Genomic DNA, 24,149 nt, shown 5'->3' with positions numbered 1-24,149 from the left:
TGCACTCTCTCTCTCTTAAAAAATAAAAAATAAAATAATAATAATAAAGAAGAATACTCTTGCAAACCAAACTCTGTCTTCTGATACCATCTTCTGTACATCAATAGCGTGTTAGCTATTTACTTTGTAGGAAGGATCCACTTAATATAAATAAAGTGTACAATACTGGCTCTTCTTGCTGGTTTGTGCACTTCATTTTTCCAGTATCTAGAACTCACCTTCTTAGTCTTTCCACAGAGCAATGTGGAATTTCTCTCAAGTGAATCAGGTTAACTGTATTAAATGCTGGAGCCAGGATGGTGGTCCTAGGCTCCTGGGTCAGAATCTGACCCTGTGGGATATTTTAAACAAGTCCCACATAGCTTCAATCCAAAATCTACGGGTTTTCATGGACAGTCAACTTAATCTCATAACAGAACCAACTAAAGACATTTCAATATTTGCATTAAGAGAAGTATACTGTCCACATCAAAGGAGACAATAATCCTTTTCTGATAAGATTGCACATAGAGAGTTTGGTTCAGTACAGGCATGAGAAAATGGCAATCCTGTCTTATGATGAGCAACTGAAGAGACTAAGGATGCTTACCCTGAAGAAGATAATGTCTGGGGGGGGGGGGGGCTGTAGGGGGGATATAATGGTTTTACACACAAGTATATGAATGGTTATATGAGGAAAGGGGTAGACCACTTCAAGGTGTCACAGCTTATAGGATTAGTACCCATAAGTAAAGGATGAAAGATATTTGGCTTTAAAAGACAACAATGTTTTAAACACCTAGGACAATCCCGTGAAGGAGTGGCTGCCTTCGGAGGCAGGGAAGCTGTAGGCAGGGTTTTGGATTTGATGGTAAGCTGGGTGAAAGGGCTTCCATGAAGAGAGGTGACCAGCAAAAAGCCAATCACACGGAGCGTGGTGGTTTACCAGCTATGCCAATGCCGGAGAGAGACCGGGGCATCTGGGAAAGGCAGTGAAGGAGGAGAGGAAAGGCAGGGGAAGGAAAAGAGGTGGACACAAGGAAAGGAGATGGTAAAGGAGGAGACAAACCCTCTAGCTCATTTTGCCTGCATGGTTGGGGGCTGTCTGTCATTTGATCAGCCTTTGAATTTGGAGAAGCTCCCATTACATGAGGGGTGGTGGGGACATCCTGTCTCCACTCCCAGGAACCAGCCCACAGGCACATGACTTAGATCTGGCTCACTGGAGGCTCCTGTCTGGAACTCTAGAGCATGAGGAGGTGATGCTAGGACACAGGGACAGATAAAGGCTAGTCACAGGAGTCTACTAATCATAGTGGTGGCAGTGGTGGTATCCTAAGCTGACTGTTCCTGTGCCATGACCTTGGGTGTGTTCTTGGCCACTTGGTTCTTGCCCATTCTCTTGAGCCCAGACCTCAACACTTCTGTTGGCGTCTGTAAGCTACCCAACATTCTGTCTCTAAATTTCTTTTCTGCGTAAATGAGCCACAGTTGGTTTCTATTACTTGCAACCTCAAAACTCCGTTAGGATCACACAAATTGGGGAAGGGGGTACTTTTTTTTTAAAGATTTTATTTATTTGTCAGAGAGACAGAGAGAGCACAAGCAGGGGGGAGTGGCAGGCAGAGGGAGAAGCAATCTCCCCACTGAGCAAGGAGCCTAATGTGGGACTCGATCCCAGGACCCTGAGATCATGACCTGAGCTGAAGGCAGATGCTTAACCGACTGAGCCACCCAGGTGTCCTGGGAAAGGGGGTACTTAAGAGCTATTTTACATTACCCTTATGTCATATATGAGAATGAAATTCTTTAAAAATCACATGGCTGGCTCCTATTATTGGTTGCATTTGGAGAGCTTAAAAAAAAAAATCAGGATCTCTACCTTTACCACTACCCCTAATTTCTTCCAAGGTTCTGAAATACTACATCAGGGCTATGGGGTTGGTTGAATAGAAGCCAGCACATTTCTTCTCCCTAAAGTTTTCCAGGTAATTCTAATGCCTATTCTCAGGGGTCTGGCATTTGGGTTTCTAAGCAAATGAAAGTAAGCTGAACCATTAAACAATTTGTCTGGTTTACTAAAGTCTTTTCAATCTCCTCTGTTTCAGGCCAAATCTGACCAACCTATAAGCGTCAACAGGGTGAGTCTCAACTCCCACTCCTTTTGTTAGCACATAACTTCTCCCACAAACACCTGCTTCACCCCCCAGCCTCTGCTCTGGACTGTCACTCTCTGGGAGGGCACTTCCCATTCTCTCTGCCTACACAGATCCTACTTATGCATCAAGGACCATCTGAGAATGGCTTCTTTCATGCACTCTTTTCCATCCATTCCAATCTGGGATTTTTGTATAAATGTATAAATGAAGTTGTATAATTTCAGAGTTGGAAGCGTCCTCTAGTAAGTACATGCCATCTGTGTCATGTCATTAGCCCACATATTCCTTTCTTAGAATTAATTTCTTACATTTTATTTCAATTTTCATTGCCTTTATACCTTATCTCTCCAAGTCCTTAAGTTTTCTTCCAGCAACTCTATGGAGACATTGCTGGTGCTTAATATCACTAAGGTTACATTACCACACACGGAGTTCCCTCATTCCCAAGCAGTGTTATTTCTTGGGCAGAAAAGTAAAGTTTAATCCAGTCTAGAGATCTCTCTCTGTTGGAAGAGTTGCAGACATTTTTACAGATACTAAAATCTATCCGGTTCTTAATCTAGTCTGGAACACAAGGTCAAAAACCCTGCCATTCTCAAAATGACAAATCTTGAGGCATTTCCACTACCCAGCGCAGCAGGAGAGGCATGAAAGACAGTCCCTCCCTTTAAGCAGACGGAAAAACAACCTGTGACTTACATGTACCAACTTGCTTCCCCAAACAATTCCTGGCTCTTGAGTACAGCTGGAAAGTGGCCTTTGAAGGGCAGAGGGTGTGAAATGATTCACTAATGGGCCATTAGAGCGGCTTTAATCAGGATATTCAGAAGTGATAGATTTCTATGGGAATCCTGATTCTCCCCCCCCCCCCCCCCCCCCGCCCCAGCCAAAGTAAGCCTTTCACTGGGTTATAATAGAATAAAGTATTTATTCTACCCGCAGTGATTCTATCGGGAGCCACTCAGCAGAAATGTAGCATCTTTGGTCAACAGGGCGGGGGGGGGGGGTGGTGGTGGGGAGGAGATAATATAATATTTGTGATGATGAGACCACCTTAAGATTATATAATGCTTTGTACTTTTTTCCCCCAAAGCCCTTCACATACATTGTTTTGTTTGATTTGCACAACAAGTTTATAAAGGAGGTAGTGCAGACAGAATCATCCTCATTTTACAGATGGGGAATTTAAGGCATTGGAGGTTGAAGAGATCTAATGAAGAGATGGTGCCCCCTGGGCATTCTTGGGGCCTCAATCTGTCAGCTGTGGAAGCAGCAGGGTGGCCGATGTCACTGACATTTTTTTTTTTTTAAAGATTTTATTTATTTATTTGACAGAGACAGAGATAGTGAGAGCAGGAACACAAGCAGTGGGAGTGGGAGAGGGAGAAGCAGGCTTCCCCTCGAGGAGGGAGCCCGATGTGGGACTCGATCCCAGGACCCTGGGATCATGACCTGAGCCGAAGGCAGACACTTAACGACTGAGCCACCCAGGCACCCTGTCACTGACATTTTAGTACTAGAGCTGGGGGACAATATTTGGGTGAAATGTGGTCTGGGACCTCGCACGTATGGGCATTAGATTATTGTTGCTCTGTTGAGACACTCCAGAAATAAGGCCCCTGGGGCTTAGAATAAGTGGCTCTAGTCAAGGAGTGGGGAGTCTGTATTGGGCGTGGTCTACATACATTAACCCAGATGGCATCCCTCCCCCCGATTCCCGGCAGCCAGTTCATCCACGAAGCCTCAGCTTTCTCACCCATAAAACGAGGGCTCTGGGTCTGGGACGACAGGTCTATGGCAGTGGTTTCAAGCTTGGCTGATTGTAAGAATAATCTGGGTGCCTTTTGTCCAAAGAAGAAGAAAAGAGATTGCTTTGTAAGACAACACACATTGATTACATACAAGATTTAAGCAAAAAGGAGAAGTGTACATAAGAAATGAAAGAGATCTCCAATCACCATCATCCATGGCTGACAGGACAGCCATGACACAAAAACATTTTGCAACAGGTGGCCACCATTTGAGGGCTTCCTCTACTCCTGCAGAATGTTTCACAAGTACAACTCTGGACCCTCACTCAGAATGGAGATCGGGGCTCAGCAGTCTGTACGTTATAAAATGCCTCTTGTGATGCAGCCAGATTCATGGGCTGGCTTTTGGAAACCAGGGCATTGATGGTAAATAGGGAGTCTTCTTGCAGAGATTGGTATAAAACAACACGTTTTTCAGGGATCAATCTCCTGGTCATGAGATGTCATCTGTGTTTCCTCAAGGCTGGGATCACCACTCTTGGGGCTACAGGGAATTGGCCCAAAAGTAGAAACAGTAAGAAAGAGTTAAAAGAAAAAAAGGGAAGAGAGTAGAAATAGTTAAGAGTCACCTTGTAATGCTGTGCACATGGGCCGTCCCACCTGCCGCATCCACACACACACCCCCTTGCTTAGAGATGACCCAAGAATGGGGTGGGGGAAACGACCCAGTCCTGGGGGGCAGAGGTGGTCTCAGGCAGGCAGGGCCCGGAAACATGGAAGCTGAAACCGAACAGCTGGTGGGTCACCACACCGGAACCGGGGGAGGGAAGGAGTAGACTTAAGGGAGCTAGTCAAGGTGAGTACAAAAGCTGAGCGTATCTTGGTGTGATTATTCAGCTCTCCTCATGAGAGAGAACACTGAATCTAGGTCCCTGGAATATTCCTTAAGACTTATTCCATATGAAGTCCTCAGGTTCAATGACCTCTCTCCTGGGGAGGTAGGGCTAAGACAGCAGGAACAAATGGCAAAGATGGCAGCACCATATTTGGTGACTGCGAGGCTCCTTTCTTCACTAGGAATTAATAGACTGGGTTTTGGATGCCAACCTCCTGGAAGTTTGATTAGCACGAGTCAGTCTCCAGGCAGCTGATAACCTCTGGTATATGGACAAAATTGGATTTCCAGGCCTCTGTGGCCACTCTGGGAGGCCACCAGCAGGCTACATGACATACGTGGTTGACCAAGGTCAGCAGCACCTTTAGGAAAGAGCAGGTCAGGACTGGGGGCCCTGGGTTATTCAAGAAAATTGCTTGGGCCATGGAGGCTCAGTGATCTTTTTTCCCCTTCATACTCTGCCAAAGGACCTTTCCCTAATTTGCAAACATCTATGAAAATCTTACAAAAATACACGACTTGCATCATCTAATTACACATGTAATAAATCACCCTTGGGGAAAGAAGAAGGCCATCCACAATGCTCCTCGGTGCAGAGCATAAGGTCGCACACACCAGCCCCAAGAACTCAGGAAACGGCCCCTCACAGGGCAGCAGCTTCCCAGATATGGCATTCCCATAACAGAGACACGTGGGAGACACGCATCTGCGACTGTGCCTTTTACCTTGGCAGCCTCTCCCAGGCTGAGCCTCCACCAAGTTCACTTGCCAGCCCGGCAGCTACTCTGGGCTCCCAGAGACTGAATGTAGGACACTTTGAAGCAGGTGAAGTTTGTCTTTTGAGAGTCTCCCACTTTCTCTCTCCTGGGACATCTCTTCCCACAACCAAGTGTTACAATAGTTAAGCTGTTACCTATAACAAAGATTGATTAAAATGATAGAAGCGAGTTTGGAAAACATAGGCCTTAAGTGGATTATTGTGGGCTATAGCCTGGCTACTCTGAATTCACTAGAAATGCAGAAGAAACATTAGGTTCCACCCCGACTCACTGCACAAGAATCTGCATTTTATCCCCAGGTGATTCATAGGTTGGAACACAGCCTACTGTCCTGGGTTAATATTTTTCTCCCGGTAAATGAAGATCTAAATATCAAATGGTAGCTTTTAGGAGAGGCAAGCTGGCTGGCTTGCTTTCTTTCCTTCACCATGGACCTCTCTGGCTGTCTGGTAAAATCTCATAATAGTATCTTTAAATGCATAAAATGTCTAGGATTACAAAGAAAACCAATTATGTTGAAATAGAATAGCCTAAATGTTTTTAAATGTATACCATTCTTTATTTTATATATATATATTTTTTTTTTAAGTTTTTTTTTTTTTTAATTTATTTGACAGAGAGAGACACAGCGAGACAGGGAACACAGGCAGGGAGAATGGGAGGGGGAGAAGCAGGCTTCCCGCGGAGCAGGGAGCCTGATGCGGGGCTCGATCCCAGGACCCTGGGATCATGACCTGAGCCGAAGGCAAACGCTTAATGACTGAGCCATCCAGGCGCCCCTATTTTTTATATATTTTTAAAAGATTTTATTTATTTGAGAGAGAAAGAGAGAGAGTGCACGAGTGGTGGGCAGAGAGAGAGGGAGAAGCAAACTCCCCACTGAGTGCAAAGCCTGATGCGGGGCTCGATCCCAGGACCCCAAGATCACTGCCTGAGCCGAAGGCAGACGCTTAAGACCAACTGAGCCACCAGGTGTCCCTGTGCTTCTTTATTAACACATTAAATAAGAAGATCTAGCAACAGGTTTATTAACTGATGTATTTTCAAAGTTGCAATGTTGGAAGATATCTGCTACAAATAATATGCATCATTTCTACTGCTGCCAGGCATGGGGACCGCTAATACTACTGTGCTTTGTTCCCTACATCCATTACTAAAGGAAAGACGAAATTTGAACAATAGTGACAACAAACATGAGATTTTCCTCCCTTCCATGTTCACAGTCCCACTGAAATAAATCTATTACTAGAGTCTAGGTTAAGAGTAAGAGATGCTTAGGGATCTTATGCAAAAGGAGGTAGAAAGTTGTGCCCCATATCTGTCTGTCTGTCTGTCTGATCTTAGTTTGAGCAAAGCTGGTCAAATCACTTCCTTCTCTGATAGCGACTGCATTTGCCTTTTTGGCTTCTGTCCGCTGGCTTTGATGTGAGTTCCTACCACAGAGACGAGCACTTAGATTTTAAGAAGTACTTTTGATCGAATCCTTTAGGTTGGGGTCCCAAATATTTCTGAAACAGACATGCCGGGCTATGTTCTGAATACCATTACACGGAGTAACTAAAATAATCCCATTTTGTAGGAAGCTGCCTTCTCCATCTGCATAGGTACTTCCATACAAATGTGGATTTAATATAAATTACTGACTCTGAGTTCTGAAACATTCTCCCTGCTCCGTCAGAGGGCCTGGGGCAGGCTCCCTGTCTCTTGGACCGTCAGCGAGGCACCTTTTCAGGGTGGTTTTCTTGCCAAGAATAAGCAACACTTCCCACAGCCATGTCAACGGTGGTTCTCAAAGCAAGATCCATTTTCAGAAAAAGCCAAAATCGATTTGTCTCTGAATTTCAAAATTGTACATCCAAGGCATCTCACTGCTCTGCAGGCCATTGCCCCCTCACGCTAACCAAAGTGTCGTGAAAGCAAAATGGAACTGAGCACATCAGCCTCGGGGAATTCATCTGACACTCGGTTTGAACTCTTGCAGAAGTTGCTACCACACAATGAGGCATTTCTCTAACAAACACAAATCATGTGAGCATGTTTCAGTCACATGTTTACAAAAGGAAGAAAGACCTACAAACTTGAGTCACAGTCTTCCATTAAGATTCTTGCTCAAAAATAGCCATGTCTCCAGGTCCACTTGAGTGTCATGCATTAATTTCTGCTTGCAGCCCTTCTCCCTAACATACACACACATGCTGGTCACTCACACTTAGCTTTTCTCCAGCTAGGTTTGCTCATCTGAAAAAGAGTGCAAAACCTTGCATTTGAACCCCCCATGATGAATGAGTTGCAGGACTTCTATCTAGTTCCCCACCTGTCCTGGTTCAGGTGCAGGTAATCTAGAATACGGTTCTAAGAAAGAAAATAGTCTGAAAGCAGAGGAAACCTTGCAGATTTTGAGGGCCAACCTGCGGATGATAGGAGTCTATCATAGTAAATTGGATCACCGTGAAACTGCTTTTAAAATTCAGCACTGTATTATTCACAGTCAGCGGGCCTAGAAAGGTTGACTCTTTGGAGGGTTTGAGATCTTAGCTTTGAGATCACTCTGGTTTTAGAGTAATTCAGACGTTGCTGCTGGAGTAGATGAAGAACCCACGGTAAAAAGACTAAAGCAGACAGCAGATTCTCTCTCCACCCAGAAATCCCAATGGCAACAAATGTAATTACTTAAGCCACCAGAATGCTGTAGAGATGATTCATGTTTCTCCTAGTGAAAGTTTGAAATAACTGACTCTACACACTTTTGAGATGAAGTGTTGAATTTCTGTTACCATAAGAAAGGCCTTAAGCATGTCTAATTAGTTAGATACATGAGAATGTCTAATGCCTCAGCATTATGAAAACAGTAGGATTCCCACCACACAATGTTTGGTTGGGCCACTGGGACCTCCATAAAATCCTCACCCACCAAGATGCCCCCAGGTACATTCTCACCTCCAGCATTCCGTCCTCCAACATTCTTTGACTGACTTGAGGGAGAAACTGAAGTCAAGCAAGTTCTAGCCTGTAAAAAGGATTGTGCAAAGGACTTAGCTTTGCAAACCCAAACTGTACCCTTCCTTTCTGCCACCTTCTCCCCTACAGCGCTTAGAGGTAATTGTCTGTTTCCCCTCCAGGTCTTTATTGCTCTCCTGCCAAAACTGTCTTGCCTCTGTTACTATCAAATACCTGTGAGGTTTTCCAAAGCCCACAGCTTACTGCCAACATTCAGCTGTCTACCCCACAGGCAGACGCCTGGGAACTTTAGGCAAAGTGTTGTAAGGTGAAGACTAAGGTGGAATTTGGCAAGTAGAAGGCGAAGACATGGTTCCTTGGAAGACAGACCCTCCAGAGGCTGATGGAACCAGCCCACAGGAGAAAAGAACACTTTAGTTAAAGGAGTAGAAACAAGAGCAAAAGGCATGGGTACAGGGTTGCTCTTCCATCAAGAACACCATGATGAATCCAGAGATTCAAGCTATTTAAATGAAAGTCAACTACGGTGCCTTTGAATTCCGTCCCACTTCCCCCTGGCTTGGGCACTTCTATTTGTGTCCTGATTTGGGTGGGAATTCCAAATTGTTCACTGCAAGAGTACTTTTTTTTTTTTGGAGGGGGAGGGAGGAGAGCCTGTAAGAATGTTTAAGCTTTTGTTAAAAGGGCAAGGCTTGGGAAGATATAATGTAGAAACAGAAGGCCATCTATCTACCCTTTAAGGGAGAAACCTGCAAATGTTCTTTGCCCCTCCCCCCCCAAGTCTGAGGAGTCCCATTGAAACAGAGGTCTTTTAACTGAACTGATTCTCAAGGGCCACTCTGGTCATTCCTCGGACTTGCCCTACTTTGCCAATTTCCAGCTTGGTTTCCATCTTCTAATTTGGGAAGAAGACTAGAGCGGAAATTAGAAAGGCAAAGAAGATAGTCCAAGTGTATCTTGCTTTAAGTATACCTGATAGCCTCCGAACCTCAAAGTTACCAAAAGTATAAAGTAATGCTTCTCTTTTACCAAAGCAATCACTTTGGGTCCTTCTTCTTTTTTTTTTTTTTAATTTTATTTTATTATGTTATGTTAATCACCATACATCATTAGTTTTTGATGTAGTGTTCCATGATGCATTGTTTGCTTATAACACCCAGTGCTCCATTCAATACATGCTCTCTTTAATACCCATCACCAGACTAACCCATTCCCCCACCCCCCTCCCCACTAGAGCCTTCAGTTTGTTTCTCAGAGTCCATAGTCTTTCATGGTTCGTCTCTCCCTCCGATTCCCCCCTTTATTTTTCCCTTCCTACTATCTTTTTTTTTTTTTAAACATATAATGTATTATTTGTTTCAGAGGTACAGGTCTGTGATTCATCTGTGGGTCCTTCTAAGTGCCAAGTTCCTCTGGTGCATGTAAAATATAGTTATATTGCTTCTTCAGGAAGGGATCATACAAAGGGAGGCAGATCTAGAGCCCAGGTCAATTGCTGCCAGGGCTCAACTCATTGCACAGGGACCTTGTATCTAAGCTGAGACTGTGAGCTCACCCCGTGCCCTACTGAGGCCATCTGTGGAATGCAGTGTAGTGTGGCTGCATGCCCACACACACCTAGATTTAACAAACCATGGCAACCTAAGGTAGTGGGCCACCAGGGATAGAAAAACCATCAGAAGATGTCCTAGTAGGGCACACTCAGCCTCCTCCTCTCCTAAGCAGAGCAGGTGTCTTGTCAATGGAAGAGGGATGCTGTCCCCTTATTCCCTGGCCACTGAGGAAACAGCAGAGCTCCAGTCAGGACATCCAAGGTGAAATGGATGTTGTGCTCCTGGCCCGCACTGCAGGAAATGTCTAGAAAGGATGTTTGGAGTTGAGAGGATGCATTGCCTACAGAAGTTCTTAAGAGGGACACAGCCTGATCACAAGTCTCCCTTTCTAACTCAGAATCATAATTTCTATTTGGTTGGCCATTCCTCTCTTCTAGATTTTCATACTTTTGCACACATAGGCACACATTTAGCTCCATCTTTTATCCTATTCACCATCAGAAAAAAGCTGATGAGCAGAGGTCAGATTCCAGCCCTGTTCAGAGAGCCAAAGGGAGGGGGCAGACGCTCCAGTTTTGAGCTGACACACTTGCCCTCCCAATATTCTACAAACGACTTGGCTAATTAAGTGCTGCTCGTGGCTTATCCTCCAGTTTAGCTCATGATCAGACTTTGACTGCCTGGCGGTTTCTGTATCCTTATGAGCCAGCTTGGTCACATGGCTCAGAAACAAAAAGGTCCCTCACGCTACCTTGAGATACCAGGTAGTTCTAGAGCTCTTAGATACATACCACCAACTCATGTAGAGGAAGAGGTTACTCACCCTCTAATCATGGCCTGCTGGGAACCCAAAGCTGACCCTTCACCCCAGAGCCTGCCCCATTAAATCTGGCCACACAGCACCACACCCTCTTGGGCAAGCTTAATAAATTCCCTCACGTGCTGTGATTCCTAACTGCTCCTTGCTTGGGGAGTCCAGGCCTCAGTCTGCTCGGCTTCTAGTCGAGTTTCAGCAGTTACGCAAATCAGGTCTCTGACTATGTCTGAGAAATTCCAGCACATACAGGAATAGCCGGTTGCTTAATCTCTACATTCAGAGCCAAACTCCTTTCTAAATACAGTCAAAGGTGCTGCCTCGCTCACATGGTAGATTAAAGGACCCACCCTTGTCGGCTCTGACAAGTCGACTTGTCAAGTGCGTTGCCGCCATCTTGTTTTCTAGCCATGAACTCCCATAGACACCAGACTACACAGATTTTCATACTTCCTCACTTGTTTTCATCTGTCAAACTGGGCCCCACCCCCATTCTTCTCCACGGACAGCATCCAATTTCCAAATACAGGATGCTAGATGGCTGAAGTGTCTTGGAGAAAAAAAGAAATTAATACTGGCTGTTTTGTTTTTCTTCTTAAACTATAATCTCCTTGTGAGGAACTTTTCTGTGTTTCTGCAGTGGACAATGAGCTACTTACAGAAGTCTGCTCCACATCCAGGCCTGCAGTTTTGACACAAGTTAAACATGAGCAAGGTCACCAGATTTTCCTCTTCCCTTATTAGAAATGACATTAACAATGAAATACTGTGCTGGGTGGAGGAGAACTGCATGTTCAGGGGAAAGGCTGGTGTACCTAGAGTAGGCTTTCTTAGAGAGCAATAAAGGAACACTGTTCTGGATATGAGAAAATATGACATTCACTTAACTCACTATCTTTTTTATTACAGAAAACATCTTTTTTTAAAAATTTTTTTTCCAGAGTGGCAATACCAAACAACTCGGATTGTAGAATTCTGGCCAGCATTCTGTCCACAAAAGAGAAACAAGGAAGTGAATCATTTTTGTGTAAGTTAGTGGGGTGTTATGTTCCCCATCAGGTTCTTCCAGTGGGGGGCACCATCAACATGTGGTGGGTCTGTCTCATGGATGGCTTCACCAGCAGGTTCACCAACAAGGGGACAGGGGCAAAATCCAGCCGTATTGCACAGTTCATCTGACATTTCTTTCCCATTGACTGGACCCTGCAGAAAATCTTCCAACTTCCCTGTTCCTGATCCACCCCTTTTAAGGCAATAATGCCATTTAACAGACTGACAAATGAAAATCAGTTTCCAAAACAATAGCTCATTGAAGCTGTGGAGAACTTCCATTGGTCATTCTGGTCATGAATGATGTTAAAAATCAGAGGTCAGCAACTATTTTCTCTAAGAGGTCCTAGAGAAAATATTTTAGGCTTTGCAGGTTGTATCTGTCTCTGTCCTATATTCTTCTTTGTTGGTCTCTTCAACCCTTTAAAATGTAAAATACATATTTAGCTCCTGAGCCCCACAAAAACAGGCTGAGACAGGCTGGATTTGGTCCACAGGCCACAGTTGGCTGACCTCTGACTGCTTCCAGAATGGAACCTGAAAAGGAGTCCCCCAGCTCATCTTAATTCACTGCAAAAGCACCTGGGACAGACGCATAAAGGATAGGAGACAAAGGGGCCCCACCCAACTGCTGGAGAGCAGGCCAGAAAGAACAAGAGTTGGGGGTGGTGGGGAACAGGAGAGGCTGTGTCATACCCCCCACCCCCACCCCGCCCCACACCTCTGTGGGTGTCGCTGTGGAAGGCAGAGAAGTCAGAGGGAAGAAGAAACCAGCGATAAGGTATGGGCTTGCCTTGACTAAGCCCAGCCATCTCCCAGCCCTCCAGGCCTAAAATGCAAAGCCGGAAGATTTGGCCCCCGCACGAGGACGAAGCCAGCCAGTAGTTGAAGCAGCTCTCACATCTGCCTCCCCAGACACACCCCTGTGGCTGACAGGGCATTCTCAAAAGCTCAACTCAAAGAGCGCCAGTACTCAGGCTGGACTATTCGACCAAAATACTAAATTCTGGATCTAATTCTGGTGCTCCTGTCACTCTGACCACCCACACCATTTCCGACCTCCCCCAGGTCAGCTCAATTCCACTACTCTGACCACTTCACTGGGGCGGTGGGAATCCATGTCAAATTATCCAGGCGCCTAGCAGAAGCAAGGCCTGGCAGTGGTTTAGAAACCCAGGCTTGAGACGGTCTTCATTCTGTTCTGCTCCTCTCTCGAGAGCCCCAGCAGTGGAAAGGATGCTCTGAGACGCAGCCACAACGGGAGCCCCAGAGCAGTCTCTCAATTATCTGTGCGTGTGGCTGTGACCCCTGGCCCTCCCCATTTATTTTCTACTTCTGAGTGTGAAGACATCACCGTGACAGTTTCCAACCCTCAGCCCCCCCCCCCCCATGACAAATACTCACGATCCACACTTCACTTTCCAATTCCCTGACTTAGAAGTTGAGCAGAGAAAGCCTGCCTTAATGGAGAAAACATTAGTGCATTCAGGCTTCATTCTGGATCCCAGTCAATTTCTGGATATTTCACAGCTGTTATACATCTACCTCCTTTCTTACAAAAGCCAGCAAAAATTAGCAAGCACCTTATTGGTGCTGAAGTATGAAAATACAGCAACGGTCAAGCCTGAAAATCAGTTTCTGGCGGGCTATCTTCAAAGTATGTGTTCTAAAACAGTGCCTGCAATTCATTTATCATCTGCCAGTTTTAAAATCAGTTTTAACTAACTGCTGTGTGATTTTGTGTGATTTTAAAGCAACCCCCAGAATGTAACAAGCATTTGGTCATCAAACGAGTAACTGAGAAAAACTCTCGCTTGGGCAGATATCAGCACAATTCAGGCGAGGTCTGTTTCTTATGTCAGTATTATCTACTCATTTCTCATATGCTTTAAAAAAAACCACAAAAACAAAAACCATAGAAGTTGTGTTCAGAGAGAATATCCGATTCTCTCCCCTGTTCAGGTCCCCCCTCCTACCTGCTTCTGAGCTGATCTCGTGAGCGCGCTCCACTGTGTCTCACAGCCGCTTGCCCAGGACAGGCTCCAAAGTTTGTTGTGCTTCATTTCCCTTCTCCATTCAGTTCTTTAAAGTTCTAGGCTATTAGCTATCAACAAAAATGTGAGCCATGCCAGTGCGTGCTCCGGCTTCCTGCCCGCTCCCCATGCCCTACTGAGCTTAGAAGCAGATTTGCTCTCTCCTCCTCCAGCTTCACCTCCTGAGCTCGAGGGCCCCACCCACAGCACTCAGATCATTTTTCATTTATGAGTGCATCCAGCTACACTGTGTCTGTAAGAGAATGAGCCAACCCTTGCCCTGCCAGTGCACTGGAACCCTGCTGCTAAACGCGGCTTTAATTTGCCAGGAGTATGGGGGAGAATTAGATCCTGGCAGAAGTCATCTGTGGTTTCCTCCCGCAGGTGTCTGCAGACCGGGCTTCCATCCACAGAGGACCCACAATAGCATCATGGTGCAGATGCCACCACGACCTGAGGAGCACTGAAGATTTCAGGCGCGAGACAACCAAAATACACCCCAAATGTGAAGCCAGGGTGATCAACTGAGAAACTTACCACCCAGTGACCTGTTTTCCTTTGCACTTCTTAAAGGGCCAGGTTTCTTACTGCATTTAAATGGGAATAAAAATTGAGACTTTAAATAATTCTGTAAAGAAGCCCATTGGTAAGTAAAAGACCATTTGAAAAAAAAAAAAAAAAAAGCCCATTGTTGTGATGATCCCAAATTTACAACTTTCCTACTCCAACAACACTCCCATCTTCCATCCCAGACCACTGATCCCCAAAACAGAGATTATGAGCCAGCTCTTGAGAACACTTACCTAGCTAGAATGACAGCAACTACAAAGATGATAAGATTTTTATCAGGAAATAGAATTTTTAAAAATAGCTCCCCTCCCCCAAACCAACACACATAGACCATGACTCCCACTATGCATAAAATTCGCCTTATTCGCAGCTAGAGCAAAAAGGTTCTTTCATGTACCATCAACTGAGACACAGGTCCAGAAACCCCATGGCCTTCAGAGTGGGTATGAAAATTTACATAAAGCTATTAAAATGGGAATGATGTCTTGTTATTAAAATACTGACAGCCTTTTAGCAGCTACACTTGTCAGGAACAAAAAAGGAGCAATGTCCTCTGCTCATCTGCAGTTATTCTCAGGTCATACTTTTGGAAAAGTTGGACAAACTGTGAGGTTTTAGAATTAATGTTAGTCTGTTTTTCTCTATTCATTTATTTTATGTTTTATTTTTTTGTAATTTTTTAAAAGATTTTATTTATTTATTTGTCAAAGACAGAGAGATACAGAGGGAAAGAGCACAAGCAGGGGGGGAATGGTAGGCATAGGGAGAAGCCGGCTCCCTGCTGAGCAAGGAGTCTGATGCCGGACTCTATCCCAGGACTCTGGGATCATGCCCTGAGCCGAAGGCAGACGCTTTACCAACAGAGCCACCCAGGCATCCTTTCTTTATTCATTTATTTTAGAGTTTTATCCAATATGGATTCCCCTCTATGAACCGTGTGTTGTCAAAAGCTAGTCCCGATCGCCATGGGAAGTTCTTCAATTTAAAAATTTAAAAAAAATTTTGTATATTAAAAAATTGTTGACTTAGTATCCAGACTTAAAGAAAGTCTGGTTTTTCTTTAATAAGATGGTTAAAATGTCCCCAAAGAAGAAAATGCTATACATTTTCACTTGTTTCAAATGGGTTCCAGTTATCTAGCCTAATACCACATCCTTGAACAAAGCAGGTGATCTGCTTTTTATAGACGAGACCAAGAAAAGCAAGAGATTATATATACATATATATATATATATATATATATATATATATATATATATATATATATATATATGATGTTTCACTGGTGGGGCAGAGAGGGAACTGACGGAAGATCAGTTCCTAGTCTCTAAACCCGAGCAGGGAATCCCAGACCAGCCCAAATTTTCATGTGCCATCCAGGTTGCTGTAAGTTGATCACATGGGTGTCCTTCTAGGATTCACCTCTCCAGTTCCAGGACAGTTGACCTGCTCTGAGTTTAAGCTAAGAAGAAGGAGGTCTGTTCTTCAAAAAATTTAGGAAGTGAGGGAAGAAAAGGGGGTTAATATTTTCTTGGTTCGTGACCAACTACAGCTTAATCGGAAGCAAAGTTTGCCTATAGAATATTCTCTCCAGTATTAGTTTGTGAGATTGCCAATAATCTATGGTGAAAACAGTTATTCCACCTCTCTCCCATTCTCTCAACAAAGAGCGGATAATATATATTATATAATTTTGCTTTAAGGGGAATTGCTGCTACATTTACTCACAAAACTAGCCATGCAGCGTGTACCAGGACACAGCAAGTACACAAGCCATGAGAAACATCTAGCCATCCAAGGTTTGAGGAAGATGAGATTTGGGTCAAACTGCCCGGGGTAGGAATCTGGAGCTTCCTCTCACCCACCCTAGGAGGGTGGTTCCTGGGCTCAGGAGACCACTATGCTCTCCCCCTCTGTGATCTAGGAGGAACTCTAAGCATCACTTAGCTCTACCTTCTCATTGTGGGGATGTTGAAACAGAGGCCCAGAGAGAGATGAAAAAACTTGCTGAGGTTATGGCATATTAGTTCAAGTACTGAGATTAGAACTTGGATCTCCCTCATTCAAATTCTAGGACAGCGCTAGGTGGACAAGCTGTAGATCTTCAGAGCCAAGAACTAAGGGCGGGGGCTCAGTAATGGCTCTCCAGCTCGTCACAATGCCCAGCCCACATTCACACCTGAGGTTCTCCCAGGAGCCAAAGCAGAAGGGTAACAAAGGCAGCATCAGAAGGACAGGGAGCTAGAAAGTAATTCTAGCAATCCCCAATAGAGAAAGAATGCAACAATGCCACACAAGCCAAGAGATGCTCTGGGTATTTCTCCCACACAACTGAAAGCAGGGACACAAATGGCTATTTGTACAACCATGTTCACAGCAGCAATACCCAAAAGGTGGAAGCAACCCAAGTGCCCACTAACTAATTAATAGACAAATGTGGAATATTATTCAGCCTTAAAAGGGGAGGAAATTCTGACACAGGCTACAACAGGGCTGAAACTTGAGGACATGATGCTAAGTGAATAAACCAGTCACAGAAAGGTAAATATCAGATGCTTCCTCTTATGTGAGGCCCCTATGAGTAGTCAGATTCACAGAGACAGAAAGTAAAATGGTGAGTGCCAGGGGCTGGGGGAAGGGGGAGAACAGGGAGTTAGTGTTTATTGGGGACAGAGTTTACAGAGTTCCTGTTTTGCAAGACAAGATGTTCTGAAGATGGACGGTGGTGGGGGTTGCACAACAATGTGGATAGACCTAATGCCAATGGAACTGTACACTTAAAAATAGCTAAAATGGTAAATCTTATATTACATACACTTTTTAAAAAGCTAATGGAACCTGGACTTTCTTTGCAATTGCCCCTTGGCCAGTCCTATGGGGATCATGTTTCCTATTACGAAAGCCACAACGTGAAAAGGCCACCACTTGCCATAAGGTAAAATTCATAAATGACTCAAAAATAACAGGAAGCACTAAAGTTTCCTCCTGTCTTCTCCCCACCCCCAGTCAAAAGTAACTCCCAGAAAGTTATGAACGCCAACAGCGTGCTCAGTTTGTTTCTGTGTTCTGTGACAGAGACGATGGTGTTCATCTGGATGGGCAACACCCTCTAGCTTGTGCAAACAGGGAGAGCCCTGGCCTGGAACTGTCAACCAGCAGCTCCCTTCCAACTTGGGCCACCAAGGAAGAGGGCTCACAGACCGTGCCCCCACCCCGGGAAAGCTCCACGCAGCTGCCATCTGCTTGTCTACAGAACTGGTTTTTGTTTTGTTTTGTTTTGTTTTGTTTTGCAATTGAATCTGGCCAATGAGACCAAAAGTCTGGGGGCTGCCCCTGCCTTCAGCTCTCCGGTCAGCCCGGCTCCATCTCCAAGCTCAACTTGCGTCCTCCCTGCGGGCAGCCAGGGTGAGACCTGGAGAGGCCCCGGCATCTCTCTGCTCCTCCCCCTTCCCTGAGTTATGCCCTCCACCTCCGCAGCAACTGCCACCAAGCCAGAGCCTCCAACTCCTCACCCTCCATCTTCCTCCGGAGCTTCGGACCCAGACCTCTGCCTGTCGCCTGTCCTGCTCCAGTGGCATGTCTTGTGGCATCGCAAACTCAGCACCCCCTAAAATAAAACCTATCCTGCTCTCCCTCAGACCAGCTCCTCCTCCTCTAGCCCCTCTTTTAATTAATGTCGTCCCAGGTCACCCAGCACGCAAGTCACCACCCACTGGCCTCTTCCCTTCTTTGCACTTGTGGTGGGGTCCTGCCTGCTCTACTCTGTACGTCTTTCGCTGTCCCCTCTCCTGGACTCGGTCATGTTTAGGGCCTTGAGTCCCAACAATTCTCTCTTCCTCCAATCTATCCTGCGCACAGAGACATCCACTGGCAAGTATGTAAGATCTGCTTGATAATTTCTCATTGCTCTGATAATTTCTCATTGCTCAAAGGATAAAGCCTAAGCATCTTCACTCTTGATCCAGCCCCAATGCCTGCATCATGAAAAACACTAACTCCTGCTCCTTCTCCTCTGTGCTTTTCACATAGACCAGTGGTGTTCAAGGTGGGGAAGACTTTACCACGTGGGAAGGAGGAGCGCTTGCTCCTGGCACCTAAAGGGTAGAGGCCAGAGATAGTGCTAAGCACCTGACAATGCACAAGACAGCCCTCTGCAACAAAGAACAGCCGATGTGGGTTCTTACGGCATTGGATTACACTGTACTTATTACCACGATGGCTTCCCACTCTAGGGCTGTAAGCATAAATATTGTCAGGGTGTAGAAAGTTAGATGAGTGAGAGAAGCAGGTTAGGCAAGAGCAATGGGGGGTGTTGTGAACTGGAGCGGCCATCTCTTTCCTAAAGCATCCAGATTCAACATCCCAAAAACCCTGAGCTGAATCATTGCAGCTTCTACGAGGCTCTTGAGCAGAGGTGAGGACTGTTCGCCTCCCTGGAGCTTGCTCCATTGGAAGTGCTGGGTCAGCAATTACCAGAAAATTCCCTCTTACTTCCTTCAGAGCCCAGCATACCCCTAAGTTCTAGTAAATAAATGGAAAAACAAGATAAAGTTCTCTTCATGTCAGATCCTTAAAACAGTTTCACTGCCCTTTTGCATCTTTTTTCTCAAGGGTTCCTTCTTTGTAGTCTTCTTAATTACCTTACCCTAGTTTTCCCACAAATACATTCTACGAAATACCAGTTTGAGAAGATGCCCTATGGCAGAAGAGCTCCACAGTCAAATATGTTTGAGAAGTGTTCATACTAACTCTCCCTTTGACTGGTGCATCCAGATCTTATTTTATCAAACAGCTCCCACCCCTGCCTTTTTATAATAGAACTTATTAATAGGAAACAAGTATGTCGAGGACTTTTCAAACACTCTCACGCATTCTCCTTGGCCATCTGATTTGCCCTTCCTTCTGGATGGGGTGCTCTTTGGTTTAAACTTCCACGTGTGTGCAGTAAAGTGCCAGCACCCCTTAACTCAGTCCCTATCTCTGAGGCTGGGATGGGTCTCCCCTCACTTTTCCCATCTTCGTAGCTTGTCTCCACATCTACACAAATGCTGACACGTTAAAACTGCTCAGCTTTCTTTTTTTTTTTAAATTTTTTTTTAATTTTAAAGATTTTATTTATTTATTTGAGAGAGAGAGGGAAACAGCATGAGAGGGGAGAGGGTCAGAGGGAGAAGCAGGCTCCCCGCTGAGCTGGGAGCCCGACGTGGGACTCGATCCCAGCACCCTGGGATCATGACCTGAGCCGAAGGCAGTCGCTTAACCAACTGAGCCACCCAGGCGCCCAAAACTGCTCAGCTTTCTTTAGGAAAAGATAGAGGGAGGAAACGAGACTTATGCTATGTTCAGATGTTGTCTTTGAATAGGGGGTACACATCGGTGTGCCCCAAGGACCTGAGGTCTTGGACAATGATACATGATTCTTACAGCCACCTTTTCAGAATCAAGGTCCATTAATGAGGATTACGTCAGTCCATTCAAAAAGAAAAGTATGTCTCTTCTGAACACAGATGAAGAAAAGGACCAATCGTTGTGGACCAGGAAAGACTCGCTTCAGAGAAGCAGGAAGTCTTTAGGATATACACTACCAGACTCACACATGCCAGGCTCCCCCCAAGAGTGCTGGACCAGCCCAGGCCCTCACTTCAAGGCATTTGTACCTCCTTGGCCCCCAGCTGAGGACAGACTGCTCAGACCCACTAGCCACTGGTCTCAGCCACAAGAGCAATGCTCAGTCCCCACTTTCTGTCCCGGCTTGTCAGTCCAATCAATCCTTTGAATTGGGGTAGTAAATTTCATAGAAATGGAGACATTTTGGGTTTTGGAAACTAAATCTACCCCCGTCACAACTTGAACTCATTCCCAGGAATCCTGCCTCAACCTGAGGACCCCCATGGACCAGGCCGTGAGTGTTGATAACTCCCACTCAGCTGAGCATAGGGAACAAGCAATTTCCTTAGCCGATGTCACCTTGATGTCAGCTTGAGACTTCTCCCTAATGCCTCTCATGGGCCTGGGCTCTCCAAGAAATCAATTTTTATGAGCATCCCTGCAAGCATTTCCTCAAAGACTTCCACAAGATTAGCTACCCTGCAAGACCAGAATCAGACAAGTAATTAAGATGGGTCTCCTAGAAGCATGTGCTGGGCAGGCAAGACCCTGTTCATTCGAAAAGATTCCCACCATTGCAATGCAACATGTGCTGAAGGACAAGTGATGGATAAAGGCAGCCAGGGCTCCAGGATTTCCCCCAGGAGGTGTCACGATGGGCTGGGGTCATCAAGAGTGACCTTCACAGGAAGTGGGTCTTAAGGAAACCCTTAAAGTTGGCTTCTTGGTCTTGGCATTTCCCACAGTTCCACACTTCTCCCCCTCATAGATGAAAGGAGAGTGGGCTACGCATCCTGGATGCTGCACCAGGGGACAACTGCATTCTGGCCAGAGCCACCTGACTTGGCCCCGGCAGGGTGAGCAGAACGTGCCCAATGGCAGGCTTGTTAAACAGGCATTCTGGAGAGGACTGCTACCAGCCAGGTTTGGGATCAGGTCTGGGTCCATGCCACTTGGAGTATAGGAACCGGATAAGCATGACAGAGGCCATAGTCACAATTCCATTAAAATGCCACCGAGGGAGGCAGGTGCACCCTAAACACACGGAGAGCGTAGAGGCACACGGAAGACTCAGATCAGCAGGCAGAGTCCTCGGCATTGTTCCCCTGCAGCAAGACAATAAGCTTAACTTTGACTCCTGCCAAGATGCTAAGGGGTCAAGGGAAGCCACGGACGCTACGCTGTTTTGGTCACCTGATCAGAGTGTACGCGCCGCACACTCCACCCCGCGTGATGGGGCTGCAGGTGCATGTCAGAAGGGCTGGCGAAGCACGTGTGAACTGGAAATATGTTTTTTCAAAGCAGTTTCTAGAACTAGCCAACTCTTCCCCCCCCCCCCCCCAATCTCCTGCAGCCCTTCTGTAAGCTTAACAGGGGCAGTGGAGTTCCCTGGGGTGCTTTGAGTTTTAAAGGTTTATTGCACCCAGTCTGTAATTTTCAGATCTGAAAGTAATCCCTCTTAAAAAAAAATGCTAAGCTTACCAAGTCTACATTATGATTAAAAATTATTAGAGTCTCTCTTACTCAAGTAGGAAAGGGTGGGTGAAGCCCTTGGAGGAAGAAATCCATCAAAAACCGCAGGACACTCAATGAAATGTTTGGGCTTAGGCATACTTTCAAGGTATTTCTCATCTTTACCAGAAAGAACCTTCTTTCGGAATCATGTATGGTTGTGTGGGGTAGAAATTTGACTTACAAAACCACAGTTTTCAGAAACAACGGTGAGGAAGCTGGGTCATATATGGAAATTTCTTTCCATGAGCCTCCAAACAATTAGTTATTTGTTTCCCCCCCTGTTTTTCCCACAAGAAGAATTTCTCTAAATAACTGGAGATTTCCCATGGGAATCAGGCAATGGTGACTTCCAGGTCTTAAACGTTATCTAAAACAGTTTAAAAAACAAAAGACCCAAGAATGTGCCTAACTGGCCTTGAAACAATGAAGACTCTGGCAGTAAGAACAGCCACCGAAGCACAAACTCCCAGTACCTCACAGGAGGTGGGCCCGTGGGCAAAGCATCTTCGGTTTGTCCTCAACCAAGAAGAGTGAGGTCCTCCTAGCACGGACCCATTAAACTGTAATTTTTAAGATTCACGAGAAAAAGTTCACAAAAGGGCCTTCAGATTCTAATAAGCTAGACTATCAGACCCTCAAAGAAAATAAACTGGACTCAGGAACTTCAAGAATTACTTAGCTACAACCTTTTGTGACATAGTTAATATGCGGATTTCAGAGAGCTGGATGATCCACTGAGCGCCATGCAGATTGATAGAGGAGAGTATGTCTCAGGGTTTAAGTAACTTCCCTAAATCACAGATCGGGGAGAGCTGCCAACCAAACCAGGTCTGCCTGTTACATCCTTAAATCCTCTGTTCTCTCCTTTTTGGCACCGTTTTCTTACTGTGTCCCACTTGTCACAGAGAATCTCTTAGGGGGACAGTATATTTTGTGAAAAGAGAGTGAGCTTCGGTTGGACCTCCACCGGCTAAGAGCATTCTCTGCTTACTCACTACATGAACAATCATCAGACACCTCTACGCCTCGCCTTCCTCACCTGAAAGAGTACAATGCATTTTCAGGGTTGTTGCTAAAATAGAGAGATGGTAATATTTGAGCTCATCTCAGCACTGACCACAGAGTGGCATTCAAGAAATCATGGTTATAGTGACTCTTGTATGCAAGCTCCTCATTCCACCCCTATTTCTTCACATATAAGTTTCCTCTCTGCTTTTTAACTTATTTAGATCACTGACCAAATTATACATGGCTTGTCTTGGTTCCAAAAGTTCCTGGCTTAATTGAAAGTGACAAAGGGGAAAGTGGGAAGGGAAAGTGGCAAGCTCGGGGAAGGGCGGTGTTAAAAGATCCAGGAGCCTGTGCTGAGCGTCCCCCAAAGGGGCTGCCAGCCCCAATCAAGCCACTGGTTACTTGACAAGAGGAGCAAAGAGGGAACCACATGCTGCCCAGGGTTTTTCCTGAAAAGCCACACAAAACACCCACATGGAGTTCCACTGAAAAACATCTTGGCCATCTTTCTGGGTAACTGCTTCTGTCATCCACAAGATCGGGGCTTCCGCTCAGAAGGGCACAGTACTTTCCCTTCCAGAAGGGCCAAGAACTTCATTTATCTTATTTTCCAAATTATTTCCTGTCAGGATAGGCACGAGCCAGGTCCTTTTTTTTTTTTTTAAATTGATGAACTGGAAGAAAAAAGAAATATAATGACTATAGTTACTTTAAAAATTAGAGGAGAAGCCTGAACTACATGAGCTCTGCAACTTGAAAAGAAGCGTTATCTCTGAGAGCCCCTGGCACGCCCAGGAGAGCCATGGGTGTCCTTTGCCCTTTCCATAGACTTTCTCAATATGCCTCCGGGGAGAATTCTGAAATACCCAGAATGATGTCCACGAATGATTTCCAGATGGTTCTTTCTCAATCCCAGGAACTCCGTGTACTCACCCTACCTGGTTCCATGATACCTGTAGAGGGTTGACACTTGCAACTGAATGTGCCAATAACCTTTTACCCAGCTCAGCACCTCTCCTTCCCCAAGGCGCTCCCTTCAGCTTCAAGGGCACTTCCACTCTGAACTCTTGGGAAACCCTTTCAGAACGTCTCTTCTCTTTCCATACAGCCTCCAGTGGAGGGGGACCCTGTTTCTTATTTCCTTTCTAGCTCTCCTTGGCCACAGGTTTAACAACATTCTCTACCCGGCAGGTATTAAATGCCATAAACGTCCCAAATGCAAACTCCTGAGAGTGGCCACCAAGCCCTTCGGCTGGCAGACCCTGTCTTGCTCACCAGCTCCGCCAGTTTCCGACGCTTCTCAGAGCAGGCTGCTGTGTCCCCATTCTCACTCAAGTGGTAGTGATTGTCTTCATCAACCTTTTCCTCCCAGCCACATGCTTCCCAAGTTTGCAAATACTGCTACTCAGTTTATAAACCATTACACACAAGCTGTACTTACCATGGTGACAATGAGCACAAGGACCCTCGGGAAA

At 45.5% G+C, this 24,149-nt stretch overlaps 1 protein-coding gene across 7 annotated transcripts in view; it reads right to left on the bottom strand.

Moving 5' to 3' along the window:
- PDZD2 (PDZ domain containing 2) overlaps window positions 1–24,149 on the bottom strand; it is a 343,515-nt gene that overhangs the window by 115,519 nt on the left and 203,847 nt on the right. The window contains exon 1 of one of the 7 annotated variants that reach the window (XM_078066607.1): window positions 13,915–14,463. The exons of the other annotated variants lie outside the window; for them this stretch is intronic. The gene's annotated coding sequence lies outside the window, so the exon portion shown is untranslated. Of the gene's footprint in view, window positions 1–13,914; window positions 14,464–24,149 lie in introns of those variants that run through there. 7 annotated transcript variants of the gene reach the window in all.

Source organism: Halichoerus grypus, chromosome 2 (assembly GCF_964656455.1).
Source record: "Halichoerus grypus chromosome 2, mHalGry1.hap1.1, whole genome shotgun sequence".
NCBI lineage: Eukaryota > Metazoa > Chordata > Mammalia > Carnivora > Phocidae > Halichoerus > Halichoerus grypus.
This window is presented reverse-complemented; position numbering and strand designations above follow the sequence as displayed.